This window comes from Lucilia sericata, unplaced genomic scaffold (assembly GCF_015586225.1).
Source record: "Lucilia sericata isolate MDLA Ls3-8-SP2 unplaced genomic scaffold, ASM1558622v1 Contig001791F_arrow, whole genome shotgun sequence".
In the NCBI taxonomy this organism is placed as follows: Eukaryota; Metazoa; Arthropoda; class Insecta; order Diptera; family Calliphoridae; genus Lucilia; species Lucilia sericata.
The window spans coordinates 61,126-82,500 of record NW_023995690.1 but is presented as its reverse complement, the minus strand read 5'-3'; the positions used below and the strand labels follow the sequence as shown (position 1 = coordinate 82,500).

The 21,375-nt window shown below is 29.2% G+C and overlaps 1 protein-coding gene across 4 annotated transcripts in view; it reads right to left on the bottom strand.

Annotated features, from left to right (window-relative positions):
• The window catches only part of LOC119612666 (lateral signaling target protein 2 homolog), an 85,087-nt gene that overhangs the window by 6,732 nt on the left and 56,980 nt on the right, over window positions 1-21,375 (bottom strand). For 2 of the 4 annotated variants that reach the window (XM_037968496.1, XM_037968499.1), the window contains exons 1-2: window positions 10,513-10,602; window positions 3,272-4,105 (exon numbers count right to left, since the gene is read on the bottom strand). The exons of 1 other annotated variant lie outside the window; for it this stretch is intronic. The gene's annotated coding sequence lies outside the window, so the exon portion shown is untranslated. Of the gene's footprint in view, window positions 1-3,271; window positions 4,106-10,512; window positions 10,603-21,375 lie in introns of those variants that run through there. One more of the 4 variants, XM_037968497.1, reaches the window with a different exon arrangement.

The window sequence follows — 21,375 nt, the reverse complement described above, 5'->3', positions numbered from 1 at the left end:
CTATAGTCTAGTCTATAGTCTAGTCTATAGTCTAGTCTATAGTCTAGTCTATAGTCTAGTCTATAGTCTAGTCTATAGTCTAGTCTATAGTCTAGTCTATAGTCTAGTCTATAGTCTAGTCTATAGTCTAGTCTATAGTCTAGTCTATAGTCTAGTCTATAGTCTAGTCTATAGTCTAGTCTATAGTCTAGTCTAGTCTAGTCTATAGTCTAGTAGTCTAGTCTATAGTCTAGTCTATAGTCTAGTCTATAGTCTAGTCTATAGTCTAGTCTATAGTCTAGTCTATAGTCTAGTCTATAGTCTAGTCTATAGTCTAGTCTATAGTCTAGTCTATAGTCTAGTCTATAGTCTAGTCTATAGTCTAGTCTATAGTCTAGTCTATAGTCTAGTCTATAGTCTAGTCTATAGTCTAGTCTATAGTCTAGTCTATAGTCTAGTCTATAGTCTAGTCTATAGTCTAGTCTATAGTCTAGTCTATATTCTAGTCTAGTCTAGTCTATAGTCTAGTCTATAGTCTAGTCATAGTCTAGTCTATAGTCTAGTCTATAGTCTAGTCTATAGTCTAGTCTATAGTCTAGTCTATAGTCTAGTCTATAGTCTCTATAGTCTAGTATATAGTCTAGTCTATAGTCTAGTCTATAGTCTAGTCTATAGTCTAGTCTATAGTCTAGTCTATAGTCTAGTCTATAGTCTAGTCTATAGTCTAGTCTATAGTCTAGTCTATAGTCTAGTCTAAGTCTAGTCTAGAGTCTAGTCTATGTTCGTCTAGAGTCTAGTCTATAGGCTAGTCTATAGTCTAGTCTATAGTCTAGTCTATAGTCTAGTCTAGTCTAGTCTATCTAGTCTATAGTCTAGTATAGTCTATTCTATAGTCTAGTCTATAGTCTAGTCTATAGTCTAGTCTATAGTTTAGTCTATAGTCTAGTCTATAGTCTAGTCTATAGTCTAGTCTATAGTCTAGTCTATAGTCTAGTCTATAGTCTAGTCTATAGTCTAGTCATAGTCTAGTCTATAGTCTAGTCTATAGGCTAGTCTATAGGCTAGTCTATAGTCTAGTCTATAGTCTAGTCTATAGTCTAGTCTATAGTCTAGTCTATAGTCTATTCTATAGTCTAGTCTATAGTCTAGTCTATAGTCTAGTCTATAGTCTAGTCATAGTCTAGTCTATAGTCTAGTCTATAGTCTAGTCTATAGTCTAGTCTAGTCTATTCTATAGTCTAGTCTATAGTCTAGTCTATAGTCTAGTCTATAGTCTAGTCTATAGTCTAGTCTATAGTCTAGTCTATAGTCTAGTCTATAGTCTAGTCTATAGTCTAGTCTATAGTCTAGTCTATAGTCTAGTCTATAGTCTAGTCTATAGTCTAGTCTATAGTCTAGTCTATAGTCTAGTCTATAGTCTAGTCTATAGTCTAGTCTATAGTCTAGTCTATAGTCTAGTCTATAGTCTAGTCTATAGTCTAGTCTATAGTCTAGTCTATAGTCTAGTCTATAGTCTAGTCTATAGTCTACTCTATAGTCTAGTCTATAGTCTAGTCTATAGTCTAGTCTATAGTCTAGTCTATAGTCTAGTCTATAGTCTAGTCTATAGTCTAGTCTATAGTCTAGTCTATAGTGTAATCTATAGTCTAGTCTATAGTCTAGTCTATAGTGTAATCTATAGTGTAGTCTATAGTGTAGTCTATAGTCTAGTCTATAGTCTAGTCTATAGTCTAGTCTATAGTCTAGTCTATAGGCTAGTCTATAGTCTAGTCTATAGTCTAGTCTATAGTCTAGTCTATAGTCTAGTCTATAGTCTAGTCTATAGTCTAGTCTATAGTCTATTCTATAGTCTATTCTATAGTCTAGTCTATAGTCTAGTCTATAGTCTAGTCTATAGTCTAGTCTATAGTCTAGTCTATAGTCTAGTCTATAGTCTAGTCTATAGTCTAGTCTATAGTCTAGTCTATAGTCTAGTCTATAGTCTAGTCTATAGTCTAGTCTATAGTCTAGTCTATAGTCTAGTCTATAGTCTAGTCTATAGTCCTAGTCTATAGTCTAGTCTATAGTCTATAGTCTAGTCTATAGTCTAGTCTATAGTCTAGTCTATAGTCTAGTCTATAGACTAGTCTATAGACTAGACTATAGACTAGACTCTAGTCTATAGTCTAGTCTATAGTCTAGTCTATAGTCTAAGTCTATAGTCTAGTCTATAGTCTAGTCTATAGTCTATAGTCTATAGTCTAGTCTATAGTCTAGTCTAGACTATATTCTAGTCTATAGCCCAAATCTAGTCTATAGTCTGGACTTTTTGTCTAGTCTGTGGTCTGGACTATTCTATTCTATATTCTGGACTACAGTCTATTCTATTGTCTGGAATTTGGACATTAGTCTAGTCTATAGTCTGGACTATAGTTTAGTCTACAGGCTGTACTATAGTCAGAACTGTAGTCTGGTTATAGACTTATAGTCTGCTTACATACTGGCTAAGTCTAGTCTATAGTCTAGACTATAGTCTAGTCTAAAGTCTGGACTATAGTCTAGTCTATAGTCTGGACTATAGTCTAGTCTATAGTCTGGACTATAGTCTAGTCTATAGTCTGGACTATAGTCTAGTCTATAGTCTGGACTATAGTCTAATCTATAGTCTGGACTATAGTCTGGTCTATAGTCTATATATCTAATGAGGGTAAATATATGTAATTTTTTAATTGATTTTCTTTCAATATGTCAAATGAAATCTGATAATTATTGCATTTATTTTTTCTCTCTACTTTATTTCACGTCACGTTATGTAAATTTATAAATTTTTGTATATTTAATTATGTAAATTTTGTTTCTACAAATTACTTCGCAAACAAATATCAATTACAAAATCAAGATGTTTTCAAATTTATTCAATTTTTGATATATTCACAGAAGCTTTTATCACATTTCAATTATTAAATTTTAAAACATTTTTAAATTCGTATTTGTTTAAAAATGAGCGCGTGTGTTTGTTTGGTATTTAACAGTAAACATACAAATAATTGGATGGTATGTTGAGTTTTTAATTTTGTTTGTAACATATTGAAAATGTCTGTTATAGACCTTCGTAATCTATATTTATATGTAGAAGAGTCGTGTTACGACTGATTGATTATTGTACAGACTAAAAGGCTAAACCTAAAATCATGATATTTTGACAGTAGTTGTATTTTTTGGTCATGTAAGATACACTAAATGACAGGTAGGAGCTTTTTAGGATAAAATGGTTTTTCGAATTCTTTTAATTTCAATAAAATATATCTTTTACCTTTAACACTATTGTAGAGATTATACTTTTATTTAACAGCGTATGTAGTTCACTTTTTAATTAACTCTTTTTTTTTTGTTTTTAATTATACGATAAGAGTAAGTATGTTTATGTTTACTCGTTTTAATTAAACACACACTCGCTCACAAACGAATTGACACAAACACTTTTCTCAAAGAATTAACTGCATTCGTGTATTTCTTTTCGTATCTAAAAGCTAGAAATGCAGGTATGACTACACAAAAGTATTTTGTAAAAAAAAAATTTCTTCTTTTTAATTAAATTTTTAATTATTTTATGAATTTTTTTCTCACTGATATTTTTATTGTTTTGATTGTCTTGTTGTTAAACACCGGCATCTACAACGGCAGCAGTGTGTTGTGTGTTGACAATGAGCTTTGATAGAGAGAACTGTGTTGAATTTTATTTGTCTTATTAAGAGATTCTGCTGTAGTTGCTGCTGCTGCTGCTCGATGTTTATACTGTTGATGACGTTGTTGTTGTTGCTGCTGTTATTGTATTTGTTTGTTTTAATTGTTTACTTGCATGACGTGCTGGTTTTAATGTATTTGCTGTTGTTGTTGTTGATATATCTGCTGCCGCTGCTGCTACCGCTGTTGACGATTTACAATTTAATAAAAATATGACTAGAGAAACATCAAACAGCTGGGATGCAGTTGTCGAGATTGCTGTCGTTAAACGTTCCACATTTATCCAAAGGGGTATATTCATATACAAACACATGCTGAGTTTTATTTTAGTCAGTTTGTGTATGTGTGTTTATGTTTATTTTTATATTTTCTGTTTTTTATTATTTATTTTTTTATATTTTTACTATTTTTGTTTATGTTGTTTTTTATTTTTATTTACCAAGAAAATTAACGGGAAAATGTGTTTAAACACATTTTTTTGTAATATTGAGTTAATAAAATATGAAACGAATTTTCTTTTTTATTTTAAACTTTTTAACATATGTTGATAGCCTGGAGTTCAACATTTTAAAATTTTATTTTGATTTCGTTTAAAATTCCACTCACTATTTTTCTAAAAATATTTTATTATTTAAAGAAAAATTTTTAAAAATCTGTTATATGGAGTCACTTTTGATGAATTTTCTTTTCGCAGGAAATTTTAGTTGAAATCTTCTATAAGTTCTCTATTTGCAGAAAATTTTTGACCAGTTTTTATGGAAGAATTTTCTATATAGTTCTCTATTTATAGAAGATTTTCGACAAGTTTTCTATTTATAGAATAATTTCGACCAGTTATCTACATGGAAAAGATTTTCGACAAGTTTTCTATTTATAGAAGAACTGTGAGCAGTTTTCCAGTTATAGAAGAATTTCGACCAGTTTTCAATTCATAGAAAAATTTTGATCAGTTTTCTATTTATAGAAGATTTTGGATAAGTTTTATGTTTATAGAAGAACCAGTTATCCAGTTACAGAAGAATTTCGACCAGTTTTCTATTTATTGAAGAATTTCAAGCAGTTTACTACTTAAAGAATATTTTCGACAAGTTTTCTATTTATAGAAGTACTTTGATCAGTTTTCCTGTTATAGAAGAATTTCGACCAGTTTTATATTTATTGAAAAATTTCGACCACTTTTCAATCAATTGACAAATTTTGACAAGTTATCTATTTATAACAGAATTTTCACAAGTTTTCTATTTAAAGAAGACTTTTGACAAGTTTTTCTATTTATAGAAGAATTTCGACCGGTTTTCTAATTAAAGTAGATTTTCGACAAGTTTTCTATTTATAGAAGAACTTTGACCAGTTTTCCTGTTATAGAAGAATTTCGACCAGTTTTCTATTTATTGAAGAATTTCGACCAGTTTTTTACTTAAAGAAGATTTTTGCAAGTTTTCTATCTATAGAAGAACTTCGACCAGTTTTCCTGTTATAGAAGGTTTTCGACCAGTTTTTTATTTATTGAAGAATTTCGACGACTTTTCAATTAAGACAAATTTCGACCAGTTTTTTATTTATAAAGTTTTCTATTTATAGAAGATCTTTGACCAGTTTTTTAGTTAAAGAAGAATTTCGATCAGTTTTCTATTTATTGATGAATTTCGAACACTGTTCAATTAACAGATCAATTTCGACCAGTTTTCTATTTTTAAAAGAATGTTGACAAGTTTTCTATTTGTAGAAGATTTTCGACAAGTTTTCTATTTAAGAACTTATCGAGAAGTGTTCTACTTAAAGAAGATTTTCGACAAGTTTTCTATTTAAAGAAGACTTTCGACAAGTTTTCTATTTATAGAAGAATTTCGACCAGTTTTCTATTTATTGAAGAATTTCGACCACTTTTCAATTAACAGACAAATTTCGACCAGTTTTCTATTTATAGAAGAATTTCGACAAGTTTTCTACTTAAGGAAGATTTTCGACAAGTTTTCTATTTATAGAAGAATTTCGACCAGTTCTCTATTTACAGAAGAATTTCAACCAGTTTTCTGTTTATAGAAGAATTTCGACAAGTTTTCTACTTAAGGAAGATTTTCGACATGTTTTATATTTATAGAAGAATTTCGACCAGTTTTCTACTTAAGGAAGATTTTTGACAAGTTTTCTATTTCTAGAAGAATTTCGACCAGTTTTCTGTTTATAGAAGAATTTCGACCAGTTTCCTACTTAAGCAAGATTTTCGACAAGTTTAATATTTATAGAAGAATTTCGACCAGTTTTCTATTTATAAAAGAATTTCGACCAGTTTTCTATTTATAGAAGAATTTCAACCAGTTTTCTATTTATAGAAGAATTTCGACAAGTTTTCTACTTAAGGAAGATTTTCAACAAGTATTCTATTTATAGAAGAATTTCGACCAGTTATCTACTTAAGGAAGAATTTTGACAAGTTTTATATTTATAGAAGAATTTCGACCAGTTTTCTACTTAAGGAAGATTTTCGACAAGTTTTATATTTATAGAAGAATTTCGACCAGTTTTCTATTTATAGAATACCTTCGACCAATTTTCTACTTAAGGAAGATTTTCGTCAAGTTTTCTATTTAAGGAGGAATTTTGACCAGTATTTTTCTATTTAAAGAATAATTTTCTATTTAAAGAAGAATTTAAACAAGTTTACAGAAGAATTACGATAAGTTTTCTATTTATAGAAGAACTTTGACCACTTCTCCAGTTATAGACAAATTTCGACCAGTTTTCTATTTATAAAAAAAAAATTCGAAAAGTTTTCTATTTATAGAATAATTTCGTCCAGTTTCTTCAATCAGTTTTCTATTTATAGAAGAAAATTAACTAGTATTTTATTAAACGCAAAATTTCGAAAAAATTTTATTTTTGAACGAATTTCGACCAGAATTCTATTTGTAGAAAAATTTCGACCAGTTTTCCATTTATATAGGATTTCAACAAGTTTTCGTTTAAAAGACAATTTTTGACAACTTTTCAATTTACTTCTTATAGAGATGGTCACCTCCGGAACTAGTCGTTGTATACCACATTTCTGGAACTAGATTTTTTCTTATTTAGAATCAGAGAATGAGTTCTATAAGTTATGGCGAAATTGCTAGTTTAAGAATTTGAAGTGCTGCTGTTTGCACTTGTTTTCATATTATTTTTCTTGGGATTTTTTAATTTGAAAAAATCTTTGATAAATTTTCTATTTACAAACAATTTACGAGAAATTTTTCATGTGAAGAAAATTTGTTATATTCGTTTTTTTCTCCCTAAAAAAGCAGCAAACCAATTTCTCTTTTAAAAAAAATAAACAACATACATTAATGCTGCACGGAAAAATATTTGCAGTAAAAACCGTAAGTTGAAGGTTGTTTTAAGCATTAATTTTCCGCAGGATTTTGAAAAATTCACATATTTTAAATAACTCAGATGTATGTATATGAGAGTATGTTCTTTACCTACCAAATGACCTACAATTACTTGTTCATTATATTTTTGTTATTAAACATTTGAGAAAAAAGTGAAACAAACATATTGTAAATATTATGTATTCATTACATTTTGAAAAGTACTGGAAATAAACAACATTTGTTCGTAATGCTTTTGGCAATTTAAGTTACTCTAGGATGATAATGATGACCATTTGTCCTGGCAGATTGTAACGTAAAGTAATTTGTCATTAAGTTTACTTTGTTAGCAGAAATGTGAAATTAGTTTGCTTTGAATAAAGAGCTTTTGTTTGTTTTAACTTCAAATTAAAAAATAAAGAAAATATTTTAATTTAGTTTTATAATTGAATTTTTTCTAGATGATTTTTTTTAAATGAATTTTTTCAGTTTTCATTTTAAAGATTTTCGACCAGTTTTCTATTTTTAAAATAAAATTAGACAAATTTCTTATTTATAGAAAATTTTGGCTTAGTGTTCAATTTATAGAGATTTTCCAACAAGTTTTATTTTCATAGAAAATTTTCGCTCAGTTTACTATTTATAGAAGAATTTCGACCAGTATTTTATTTACATAAATAGTTCGTTCGGTTTTCAATTTATTGACGAGTTTATAACACTTTTACGACTATTCTATTTATAGAAGGATTTCTACAGGTTAACTATTAATAGATGAATATCGACCAGTTTTCTATTTGTATAAGAATTTCGACTAGTTTTTAATTTATAGAGAAATTTTCAATTTATAGGCGAATATCGAGCAGTTTTCTATTTGTATAAGAGTAAGTAAGAGTAAGCTTCTATTTATAAGCGAACTTCGGTCAGTTATCAATTTATAAACGAACTTTGACCAATTTTCTATTTATTGACGAATTTCGATCAGTTTTAAATTTTTAGACGAATTTCGACCAGTTTTCTATTTATAGGCGACCTTCGGTCAGTTTTCAATTTATAGACGAATTTCGACCAGTTTTCTACTTAAAGAAGATTTTCGACAATTTTTCTATTTATAGAAGAATTTCACCAGTTTTATATTTATTGAAGTATTTCGACCAGTTTTCTATTTATTGAAGAATTTCGACCTGTTGTCTACTTAAAGAAGATTTTAGACCAGTTTTCTCTTTGTAGAAGAATTTCGACTAGTTTTTAATTTATAGAAGAATTTCGACTAGTTTTTAATTTATAGAAGAATTTCGACCAGTTTTCTATTTGCACAAGAATTTTGAACAGTTTTCTATATATTGGCGAATTTCGACCAGTTTTCTATTTATAGACAAATTTCGATGAGTTTTCAATTTATAAACGAACTTCGACCAGTTTTCTATTTGTAGAAGAATTTGGACTAGTTTTCTATTTTGGAAGATTTTCGACTAGTTTTTAATTTATAGAGGAATTTTGACAAGTTTTCTATTTGCAGAAGAATTTCGACAAGTTTTCAAATTTATAAACGAATTTCGATCAGTTTTCTATTTGTAGAAGAATTTCGACTAGTTTTTAATTTATAGAGGAATTTCGACCAGTTTTCTATTTGCAGAAGAATTTCGAACAGTTTTCAATTTATAGACGAACTTCGACCAGTTTTCTTTTTATAGACGAATTTCGACTGGTTTTTAATTTATAGAGGAATTTCGACCACGTTTCTATATGTAGAAGAATTTCGACTAGTTTTTAATTTGTAAAGGAATTTCGACCAGTTTTCTATTTGCAGAAGAAATTCGAACAGTTTTCAATTTATAAACGAACTTTATTACAGTAGTAGATATAATGACGAATTTCGATCAGTTTTCAATTTATAGACGAATTTCGACCAGTTTTCTATTTGTAGAAGAATTTGGACTAGTTTTCTATTTATAGACGAATTTCGACTAGTTTTTAATTTATAGGGGAATTTCGACTAGTTTTTAATTTATAGAGGAATTTCGACCACTTTTCTATTTGTAGACGAACTTCGACCTGTTTGCTATTTATAGACGAATTTCGATGAGTTTTCAATTTATAAACGAATTTCGACCAGTTTTCAATTTATAAACGAATTTCGACCAGTTTTCTATTTATAGAAAATTTTCGACCAGTTTTGTAATTATAGAAAAATTTCATCCAGTTTTATTATTTGTGGAAGAATTTCGAAAATTTGACTTGTATTAGAATTTAGAGTAAAAGTTTAACCAGTTTTCTATTTAAAGAAATTCTTCAACAAGTTGTCTATCTATGGAAAATTTTTGAGCAGGTTTCTCTTTATAAAAGTTTTTTGATTAATTTTTATTTATAGACAATTTTTAATCAGTTTTCTAGGAACTGTTTATAGAAAATTCTCGACCATTTTTTTTCTGTTAAAAAAAATTTTCAACTAATTTTCTAATTTTTTAAAATTTTCGACCAGTTTCCTATTTATAGAACAGAATCGATCAGTTCTCTATTTTTAAAGAATTTTCACATATTTTCCGTTTAAAAAATGTTCGACAAGTTTTCTATTTATAAAAAATTTTCGACCTGTTTTCTATTCACATAAAATTTTAGACCAGTTGTCTACTTATAGAAAAATAATGACCAGTTTACGACAAATTTTCTCTTTTTAGAATATATTCGACCAATTTTTATTGACAAGATTTCCAATTATAGAAAATGTTTGACCAATTTTTCTATTTATAGAAAAATTATTGAACTGTTTTTTTAACAAAATTTTTTAAGTGTTCTCTATATAGAAGATTTTTTCTTATTAAGGGAAATTTTTTCAAAAATTTTCTATTTAAAGAAATTTGGCCATTTAATCGATTTATTGTTACAAACTTCAATATAAACGCTAAATACTGTCTTTATTACAGTAGTAGATATAATTTATATAAAATATTATCTACAATTTTGAATTATTTAATCCCTTAATTTTGTTGCACTTATTTATAAAAAAACATTCACACATTTCATTTCAATTACTTTTATAATTGTTTAGTAAACGTACAATTGTTAGACACTTGTTTGCTCATTATAATTTTATCTATTTTTTTTTTTTTTTGCGAAATTTATTTCAATATTTAACTTTTTAAAAAAAAAAAAAAAATAAAACACATATTAGCATTTTATTTATTAAATTCACACTTTATGATTTTTTCACCTAACTATTAATATTTTATAGAAAAAAAAACTTTGTTTTTACGTTCCGCCAAATAAATTTTCATTCATTCATAAAACTTTGTTATAATACACTCATTATAATTTATTTTATTCGCAATCCGTGTTAGTATGTTAGTAGTGGTAGTAGTAGTTGCATTTTGATACGTATTTAGTGGTATTAGTTTAAATATATATATAGTTTTATATTGCTATATATATATATGTTTGTCAGCATGTTTATGCTTGTTTGTGTTACCGTTAGTAGTTTGTTTACGTATTTCCGTTTTGTTTTATTTTACCGCTATTTCACGTTTTTAACACATCTTGCGCGTACGTGCAACCTTTATCAACTAACTAGAGATTTTATATTTTCCTTATATTTATAATACCAAAATAATAAAAAACAAAACAAAAATTTCTCTTTTATTATTTAATTTGTTTACTCTTAAGCAAATGCTCTTTTTCTTTAGTGTTTTGCTTTTTATTTCTCTTAATTTTTTTGCTCTAGAATTAATTCAATTCATAAAATTTTCTTTCATTTCCTTTTGTTATTTTTATTTGCTATCATTTCGTGTTTATTTTTGTATCAAAAAAAAAACTTTGATTAAATCTTTTTTGTTTTAAAATATCTCCAAAAACGCCGCACAAAACAAAATTAAAAGACCGGATATTCTCAAAGGAAATTAAGTTTCCTGTTCATCTGTCAAGCCGTAACTTTATGCATGTGTATGTTTTACACCATTTTTTTATGAAACCCTTTTGTATAACTTATATTTTTAACACTAAAATGGAATGTGTTAAATGTTAACACCAAACATTATAAAGATTCAAAAAATGTTAAAGCATATTTTCCGGCTAATTAAGAAAAAAAGATAAATTTTAAATTATATTGCTGGAATTGTAAGGTTTTGCACTATTTTTAAGGAAAAAATTAGACAAAGTTGTGATAAGATAAAGCCCATTGCAACACGCGAAGTTTCTAGTAAGTTAGTTAGTTATTTAGTTAGTTAGTTAGTTAGTTAGTTAGTTAGTTAGTTAGTTAGTTAGTTAGTTAGTTAGTTAGTAGTTAGTTAGTTAGTTAGTTAGTTAGTTAGTTAGTTAGTTAGTTAGTTAGTTAGTTAGTTAGTTAGTTAGTTAGTTAGTTAGTTAGTTAGTTAGTTAGTTAGTTAGTTAGTTAGTTAGTTAGTTAGTTAGTTAGTTAGTTAGTTAGTTAGTTAGTTAGTTAGTTAGTTAGTTAGTTAGTTAGTTAGTTAGTTAGTTAGTTAGTTAGTTAGTTAGTTAGTTAGTTAGTTAGTTAGTTAGTTAGTTAGTTAGTTAGTTAGTTAGTTAGTTAGTTAGTTAGTTAGTTAGTTAGTTAGTTAGTTAGTTAGTTAGTTAGTTAGTTAGTTAGTAGTTAGTTAGTTAGTTAGTTAGTTAGTTAGTTAGTTAGTTAGTAGTTAGTTAGTTAGTTAGTTAGTTAGTTAGTTAGTTAGTTAGTAGTTAGTTAGTTAGTAGTTAGTTAGTTAGTTAGTTAGTTAGTTAGTTAGTTAGTTAGTTAGTTAGTTAGTTAGTTAGTTAGTTAGTTAGTTAGTTAGTTAGTTAGTTAGTTAGTTAGTTAGTTAGTTAGTAGTTAGTTAGTTAGTTAGTTAGTTAGTAGTTAGTTAGTTAGTTAGTTAGTTAGTTAGTTAGTTAGTTAGTTAGTTAGTTAGTTAGTTAGTTAGTTAGTTAGTAGTTAGTTAGTTAGTTAGTTAGTTAGTTAGTTAGTTAGTTAGTTAGTTAGTTAGTTAGTTAGTTAGTTAGTTAGTTAGTTAGTTAGTTAGTTAGTAGTTAGTTAGTTAGTTAGTAGTTAGTTAGTAGTTAGTTAGTTAGTTAGTTAGTTAGTTAGTTAGTTAGTTAGTTAGTAGTTAGTTAGTTAGTTAGTTAGTTAGTTAGTTAGTTAGTTAGTTAGTTAGTTAGTTAGTTAGTTAGTTAGTTAGTTAGTTAGTTAGTTACTTAGTTAGTTGGTATAAACCAGGAGAACTACATCCGATCCTTTACCTGTCTCTCTGATAGGAACCGAACCCAATATATCCGATCTAACCGACTAGAGCAGTTACTACTAACCCAAAGGAGGAACATTATCGTTTACCTGTCCCTCTGGTGGGAATCGAACCCACGACCTATGGTATAACAGACAAGAACCCCAAAATTTGCGAATAGAACACTGATCGTTAATGATTTTTTCTATATCTTTTTTATAACGTCCTGTAATTGAAATAGCTTCCATATAGAGTTATTTACGTTAACACGCTTGTTACAGGATCTTGTATGGTCAGGCTTATGTATACAGATATAATATTACAATTAAAAGTGAAAAACGTTATACCACAACAAAATTTAAACTTATTAAATTTTTATAATGTTTTTGACCCTCTTAGCAGCATGTCTTTTATCCATTGCTCTTTATTAAGTTATTAACTAAAATATTCTCTTATTATTACAGATTTTGCTCTCACTATTAATTCATATTTTCCAGCTTTAAAAACTCGTTTTTGCTATCACAGTTCTCTCTCTGTCTTTTCCTTAAACAAGCAACATCTCTTATAAATTTCATCACATTTAAAAAATTACATTCATCTATGATGAGAATCCATCTAAACGACCCACAAAGGAAAATAATCAAAACAAAAGAAGAAAAGAAAATAAACAAAACAAAAAGAACCAACACGTGTATTTATCTAATAGACCTCTTTGTGTCACAGTCTGTCTGGTTGACTACTACGTAATGAGAAAGTAGATACTCTGTATGTGACATTTTGTAACTGTTTGTATTTACAAAATATTACACAAATAATTGTTTAAAACTTAATTTTTTTTGCAGCAAAAAATAACATTTTCCATAAGGATAAAAAAATTTAAGGAGCTATATTCTGGAAACTTAACATTTCACATTAGCGCGTTAGATATAGTTTATCGGATCTGATTCTATCAACCAAACATAACCCTTGTGTGAAAGCAGAGGAGCTCTTTGTCGATGACTAGTTTTTTGCAATGATTTGTTTCACTAACTCAATAAATCAATAATTGCAATATGCTGTGTAAAAAGAATGTGAAAAATGACACAATTCTTAAAATGTTATACAGCCCAATTTGTAATTTTTAAATAGCTTTCAAGCTATCCGATAGTCTTTTGTGATAAATGTTTTAAATTCCTTTTAAAACACAAATTTAATTGTGTGAGATTATAATACTAGACAATTGTGTCAAATGCTCTATTTAGAAATACACATATAGTAATAGGGGTGTACTAGTTTATAAGAAAAACAAATGATAGTGCAAAGATAATTTATAGTAAATTTCGAAATCCAAGGACCAATAGCCCCATACTTTGTAAGAGAGAATCGTTTAACTTATTATTGATACACAGGCCAACAACAATATTGCACAATATAAAAGCTAATGTTTATTTAAAAAAAATGTTTCAAGTGTTTCTCTAAATTAGGCGTATACTTAATATTTGTAATATCAATAAATAATTAACACGTATACGTACAGGTGTCATTAATAAAAGTAATGCAATTTCACAAAGCAAATTTTTTCACTTGAAATGAAAAAAACAAGATGTATATGCTCAATATATTTGTTCTTTATGACAAGAGCTACAACTTTGCCTCAGAGAGTAAATCGAAATTCCGAACGGTTGGCAAGATATGAGCTTGAGAAAATTGACAGTTTTAATTTTGAAATGAAAACAACATTTGAGACATTAAGTTCTAGATATGTACTTCTGAACTCAACTTTTATACAAGGACCAACCTATTGCATATAACTGTATTATATCTTCAGTTTATTGTACATATAATGTTTTAAAAAGCAACAGGATATCTTGTACAATAAGTCTACATGACAAACATAGTAGTTATACAACATGTAGAGACGACACGCATACTAATATACAAAATGAATATGAAACAGATAGAATACAACTTGGAGACAGTATGTCACCATTAAAATAACTTAGATTTGTTGTCAACATGTGTCATACAATGATGATGGAGATCATCGTCATCATCATCATCAACAGCAGTAGCATCAGTGTAGTACTATTATAATGGGAATGAGAATGAAATGTGAAATTTTTCAAATATATGAATGTATAACTTGATTTATGTATGAAATTTTTGCGTGTATTATTCTGTATGTATTATTTCTGTGTAAACAACTGAAAGATTATTTACATGGTTTCTATTTTTGTTTCTATATATGTATATACAAATGTACATAAGTATATCTTGTTTTGTTGGATATGAACATATGTAGGTCTTTTAGAAATTTGATGACACAATTTTAGAAAAATGTCAAAAAAAATTATTACTGAATGTGGGTAAAATTGTCTTTGCATATGATTTACAATATATACTTAAGACCAAAGAGTTTTGTAACCATTCTAGACGAATTTTAAATGTTCTTTATCACTATTATATGTGTCATGTTTTCAAACTTTTAAGTTTTATTTTGAAACATTTGGACAATGATCTTTAGCAATGATTTCTTATTATCTTTTCCATGGATTCTAGTCAGACTGGACGTGGTCCTAACTATAAGGCGGCTGAGATAAAACTTCACCTCTTTGTAAATAGTTTTTAACATGTATTGCAGCATGTATCTGGTTGCATATTCTGAGTATTTTCCGGTTGCATTTGACAAACTTTATATTCATTAACCTAACGTAGGGTATTAACAAAATAATACATTTAAGAGGCATGATTTGCTGTCATGTTGCAAGTATATATAACCATATATAATCAAAAAAAAATATATATAAATGTCTATACCAAATGTTGTATGTGGGTTTATAAATTACCTAAACGTACTTCAATTTGTGCAGATTTAAGAAAATCTAAATTTAAAATTTATCTTTTCAAAATAAAACTGTTATTTGAAAAATAAGACTAAAACTAAAGCCACTACATTTCTATTAAAATAACGAAAATTGTTTTAGAATGTTGAATTAAGTATTTTTAGATCCAACAAGTGGGAGGAATACGGCATTTAGTTGTATTTTATCATAATTCCAAAATATTTAAATAATTTATTATAAAAGTGATTTTCTGTAGAGGATGTAGAGATGTAGAGTTACAGGATATAATTAAATTCGAAAGATAGCTTTATATTTGGACTTTTGTTATAACTAAGATTTCAACATATTAGGAATGGACAGACGGACATTGTAGTACAAGATAGAACAAATTTTGAATGGTAGCCCTATATAGACTTAGATAATTATCGATTGATTCTATAACTATGATTGCGACATTTTGAAAATTTCGTCCTAGACACACAGACGGACGGACGGACGGATGGACAGACGGACATTATGGTATAGGATATAACAAATTTTGGACGGTAGCCCTAAATGGACTTAGATAATTATCGTTTGATTCTATAACTATGATTTCAACATCATGAAAATTTCATCCTAGACACACAGTCGGATGGACGGACGGATGGAAAGACAGACATTATGACAGATATAACAAATTTTGGAAGGTAGCCCTATATATGAACTAAAAACATTAAAGTAACTCTAGTCTTCCACGAAACCAGAAACTGGAAGATTCAAATGATTTCTCGGTGTAATTTTACTTGCAGTTTGAACCGAACACTTATCTGGTGCTATTAGGGTCAATGGCCAGACGGACATTGTGGTATATATAGACAGACGGACATTGTGGTATAGGATATAACAAATTTTGGACGGTAGCCCTATATGACTTAGATAATTATCGATTAATTTTATAACTAAGATTTCAACGTCTTGAAATTTTCGTCCTAGACTCACAGACGGAAGGACGGACGGATGGAAAGACGGACATTATGATGTAAGATATAACAAATTTTGAAAGGTAGCCCTATGAACTTAAATCATTAACGTTCCTCTAGTCTACCGCGAAACCAGAAACTGGAAGATTCAAATGATTTCTCGGTGTCATTTTACTTGCAGAACACTTATCTTATCTGGTGCTATAGGGGTTAATGTCCTGCATGAGACATTATGAATTAACTGTTGGTAAGTTTACTTCACGATACACGTACAACCCCATGTTCGACCGCACAAAGGAGTGAGTGCGCCGACTATATGTGGAATGCATAAGTTGATATCATAGTAACAGGATGCGGAGTAATTCAACCTTACCACACCCACCCACATACTCTTATGAAGGTTTTTTCTTAATGCTTCGGATGAAAAGTCTGTGTAATGAGTTGATCTTGCTTATTGATGGAGATCGCACTTAGATCTACCAAACACTCTTATCGAAACAACAGAGTCCATCGCAGCAGTGTGATTGCATTTGTGTGAAGAAAAGTTTGGATATAGTCTGAAGATTGAAGATCAATCGTGAGTTTAAGCAGAAACAAAAATTTCTACCTTTTTGGTAAATAACCTAACATCGCTTGTAACTTCGTTAAACGTATTTTTTTGGCCCGAAAGTTAAAATTATTTGACAAACAAAATTATAACAAAATTGAGGCATTCATAAAAATTCATTGTTCATTTCATAGAAATTCGTTTTATCAAAAAAATAACAAAGAGTTTCTTTTATCTTTTAAAACCACTTCACTTAAGTGCGGTTAATTATTTTCATATTCAATATAATTCTTAACGATTTTGATATATCAATTCACTTTGATTTTATTATTTAAAAAGAAAATTAATTAAAATGTCATTCATTAGTATTAACAGCAAAATTGTACACATGTTGTTTGTTATACATACATTTTAATTACATTTATTATTAAATATTATTTTCACCACATAGACAAACACGCAAAAAATGGCACACACACATACACACCTAAAACACATGTCAAACATGACATTCTAAGACAAAATTATCTTTAATAATTTTTTTCTTAATAATAATTAATAAGGACATGCATAGAGTTGAATATACATAAGTATTTCCAAACCAAAATATCGTAGGTGAGCCAAGAAAAAGGCATAAGATATAGTCGAGAATGATATATGGTCGAGACTATAGACTGATCTATAGACGAGACTATAGACTGATCTCTAAACGAGACTATAGACTGATCTATAGGCGAGACTATACACTGATATATAGGCGAGACTATAGACTGATCTTTAGTCGAGACTATAGGCCGATCTATAGGCGAGACTATAGACTGATATATAGGCGAAGCTATAGACTGATCTTTAGTCGAGACTATAAGCCGATCTATAGGCGAGACTATAGATCGATCATTAGTCGAGACTATAGACCGATCTATAGACGAGACTATAGACTGATCTATAGGCGAGACTATAGACTGATCTTTAGTCGAGACTATAGACTGGTCTATAGGCGAGAATACAGACTGATCTATGGACGAGACCATAGACTGTTCTATAGTCGAGATTATAAACTGATCAAAAGTCGAGATTATAACTTGACATATAGTCGAGATTATAAACTTATCTATAGTCGCTACTATAGACTGAAATATAATCGATAGTATAAACTGATCTATAGTAGAAACTAAGGCTGATCTATAGTCGAGCTTATAGATTGCTTTATAGTCAATATTATAGACTGGTCTATGATCGAGATGATAGACTGGGTATAGTCGAGATTATAAACTAATATATTGTCTGGTTTAAAGTCGAGACAATAGGCTGGTCAACAATCAAGACTAGAAGCTGGTCTACAGAAGAGACTAGAGGCTGGTCTATAGTCGAGATTATAAACTGATCTATAGTCGAAACCATAGACTGATCTAGACTATAGACTGGACTAAAGGTGAGACTATAGACTGGTCTATAGGTGAGAATATAGACTGATCTATTTGTGACTGTAAACTGATCTATAGTCGCGACTATAGACTGATCTGTAGTCGATACTATAGACTGATCTACAGTCGAGACTATTAACTGAGATGTAGACGTGACTATTGACTGAGATATAGTCGAGCCAAAAGACTGATCTGTAGTCGAGACAATAGACTGATCTGTAGTCGAGACAATAGACTGATCTATAGTCGAGATTATAAACTGATCTATAGTCGAATCTATAGACGGAAATATAGTGGAAACTAAAACTGATCTTTAGTCAGGACCATTGTCTAGAGAAACCTCGAACTTGTGATCACTTTTAAGTGCATTTTCGCGGGAAACTAAACTGCTGTGACCAAAAGGACTCAAATCTTTTTACTGTTCGATCGACGATATGTATTTGTATGACTGCTAAGCATATAAATGAACATGCACATGCCTGTCTGAATATTTATGCCCACACATGTGTATAATAGGGCGATTTTTTAATATAAATATTTGATTTATTTTGATCCTTGCTGCTCGGTATTGATGTACTGAACACATTTACAAGAGCCATTTATGTAAGTATATCAATACAGACTTGATTTTCTAAACAATTTGGAAACTATAAAGGTGATGGGATCGTGTGTCTTTGTAAAGTTACTTCAAACTGCAGTATCCATCCAGCAAGAGTTAACATTATCCCATTTGGGTCCAATTTCTACAATTTGTTTCGAAATTTCCAAGATGATTTTCTGCAGACGAGAAAAACACCCTAATGTCTAACTTTAAGTGTTTAAACGTGTATGCTTTTATGCAGACTTTATATTGCTAGTTTATTCATATTTGTACCATTTTATTTATTTTTTTTTTTTTTTTTGCTGGTAGTCCACATGATAAAATGCGTATGAAACCCATATGGTTTGTCTTTAGACACGTACTACGCATTTAACCATATAACTTTTTCAATAAAATACAATTTCACAATATTGTTTGAAAACGTTTGTTTGTTTTGTGAATGCACATTAGAGCGACTCACAGAAAATAAGACTTAATGTACGTTGTTATGTTAACCCAAAAAAACAACAAAAATAACTTTCCCAAAAACTGTACTATTTCTGAAATTGATCAAACTTATGAGTACTCCGCTAGATTCAAAAAAGTGCTGGACGAATTTTGAGGTGTTAACAAAAACAGCTTCCTCAGAGAGTAAGTCGGTCTAATATTCATATATACATACATATGTCTATACATGTGTGCAGGTTTTCTGAATCACCTCGCTGTTTGATGTTTTAAAAAGTTTAGTTTTAGAAATAGAATGAAATATTTTCAAATTCAAATTTTACCTCGAGGCTAATGCTCTACGTTAGCAAATCTTAAATGCGCTTCACAGAACAATCGCATTTTTAACGTGATTTAATGAGATTATAACCAAAAGGTTTTGTAACTAAATGTAATATTGATTTTATATCAACACAGGCTGGTCTATAGTCTAGTCTATAGTCTAGTCTATAGTCTAGTCTATAGTCTAGTCTATAGTCTAGTCTATAGTCTAGTCTATAGTCTAGTCTATAGTCTAGTCTATAGTCTAGTCTATAGTCTAGTCTATAGTCTAGTCTATAGTCTAGTCTATAGTCTAGTCTATAGTCTAGTCTATAGTCTAGTCTATAGTCTAGTCTATAGTCTAGTCTATAGTCTAGTCTATAGTCTAGTCTATAGTCTAGTCTAATAGTCTAGTCCTATAGTCTAGTCTATAGTCTAGTCTATAGTCTAGTCTATAGTCCTAGTCTATAGTCTAGTCTATAGTCTAGTCTATAGTCTAGTCTATAGTCCTAGTCTATAGTCTAGCTATATCTAGTCTATAGTCTAGTCTATAGTCTAGTCGAATGTCTAGTCTATAGTCTAGTCTAAGTCTAGTCTATAGTCTAGTCTATAGTCCTAGTCTATAGTCTAGTCTATAGTCTAGTCTATAGTCTAGTCTATAGTCTAGTCTATAGTCTGTCTATAGTCTAGTCTATAGTCTAGTCTATAGTCTAGTCTATAGTCTAGTCTATAGTCTATAGTCTAGTCTATAGTCTAGTCTATGTTCTAGTCTATAGTCCTAGTCTATAGTCTAGTCTATAGTCTAGTCTATAGTCTAGTCTATAGTCTAGTCTATAGTCTAGTCTATAGTCTAGTCTATAGTCTAGTCTATAGTCTAGTCTATAGTCTAGTCTAGTCTAGTCTAGAGTCTAGGTCTATATCTAGTCTAGTCTAGTCTATAGTCTAGTCTAGTCTAGTCTATAGTCTAGTCTATAGTCTAGACTATAGTCTAGTCTATAGTCTAGTCTATAGTCTAGTCTATAGTCTAGTCTATAGTCTAGTCTATAGTCTATAGTCTAGTCTATAGTCTAGACTATAGTCTAGTCTATAGTCTAGTCTATAGTCTAGTCTATAGTCTAGTCTATAGTCTAGTCTATAGTCTAGTCTATAGTCTAGTCTATAGTCTAGTCTATAGTCTAGTCTATAGTCTAGTCTATAGTCTAGTCTATAGTCTAGTCTAGTCTAGTCTATAGTCTAGTCTATAGTCTAGTCTATAGTCTAGTCTATAGTCTAGTCTATAGTCTAGTCTATAGTCTAGTCTATGGCCTAGTCTATAGTCTAGTCTATAGTCTAGTCTATAGTCTAGTCTATAGTCTAGTCTATAGTCTAGTCTATAGTCTAGTCTATAGTCTAGTCTATAGTCTAGTCTATAGTCTAGTCTATAGTCTAGTCTATAGTCTAGTCTATAGTCTATAGTCTAGTCTATAGTCTAGTCTAGTTAGTTCTAGTCTATTCTAGTCTAATTTATAGTCTAGTCTTTAGTCTAGTCTATAGTCTAGTCTATAGTCTAGTCTTTAGTCTAGTCTATAGTGTAGTCTAGTATTCCTTAAGATAAGGTAGGTACTATTTCAAAATATCAATTTCCCATGCCTGTATCAGTACATTAACAATATCTGCATAATAGATATCATAACTATTTTTTAAAATGTTTCATATAATTTATGAAAAATTTAAAATGACATGTGTCATATTTAAATTGTCATTGCTCTTTGTACGCTAAAACGCTTAGACTAGCATTGAAAACCTTCACTATCGACATTAGGGTGTCTTCTTTACTGAGGGAAAAACATTAAAATGTTCTCCTTATAAATTTCCAAACGTACATATACTATAATACTAAAAAAAAAATCAATCTCAAAATTTTTATACAAATATTATATTGCTCAGAATCCTTTAGTTTTCGTATTCGTGTATGTATGTAACACAAAAACTATGTGATTTTCTATGTAACACTCACGTTTTTCATAAAATTATACAAATAAC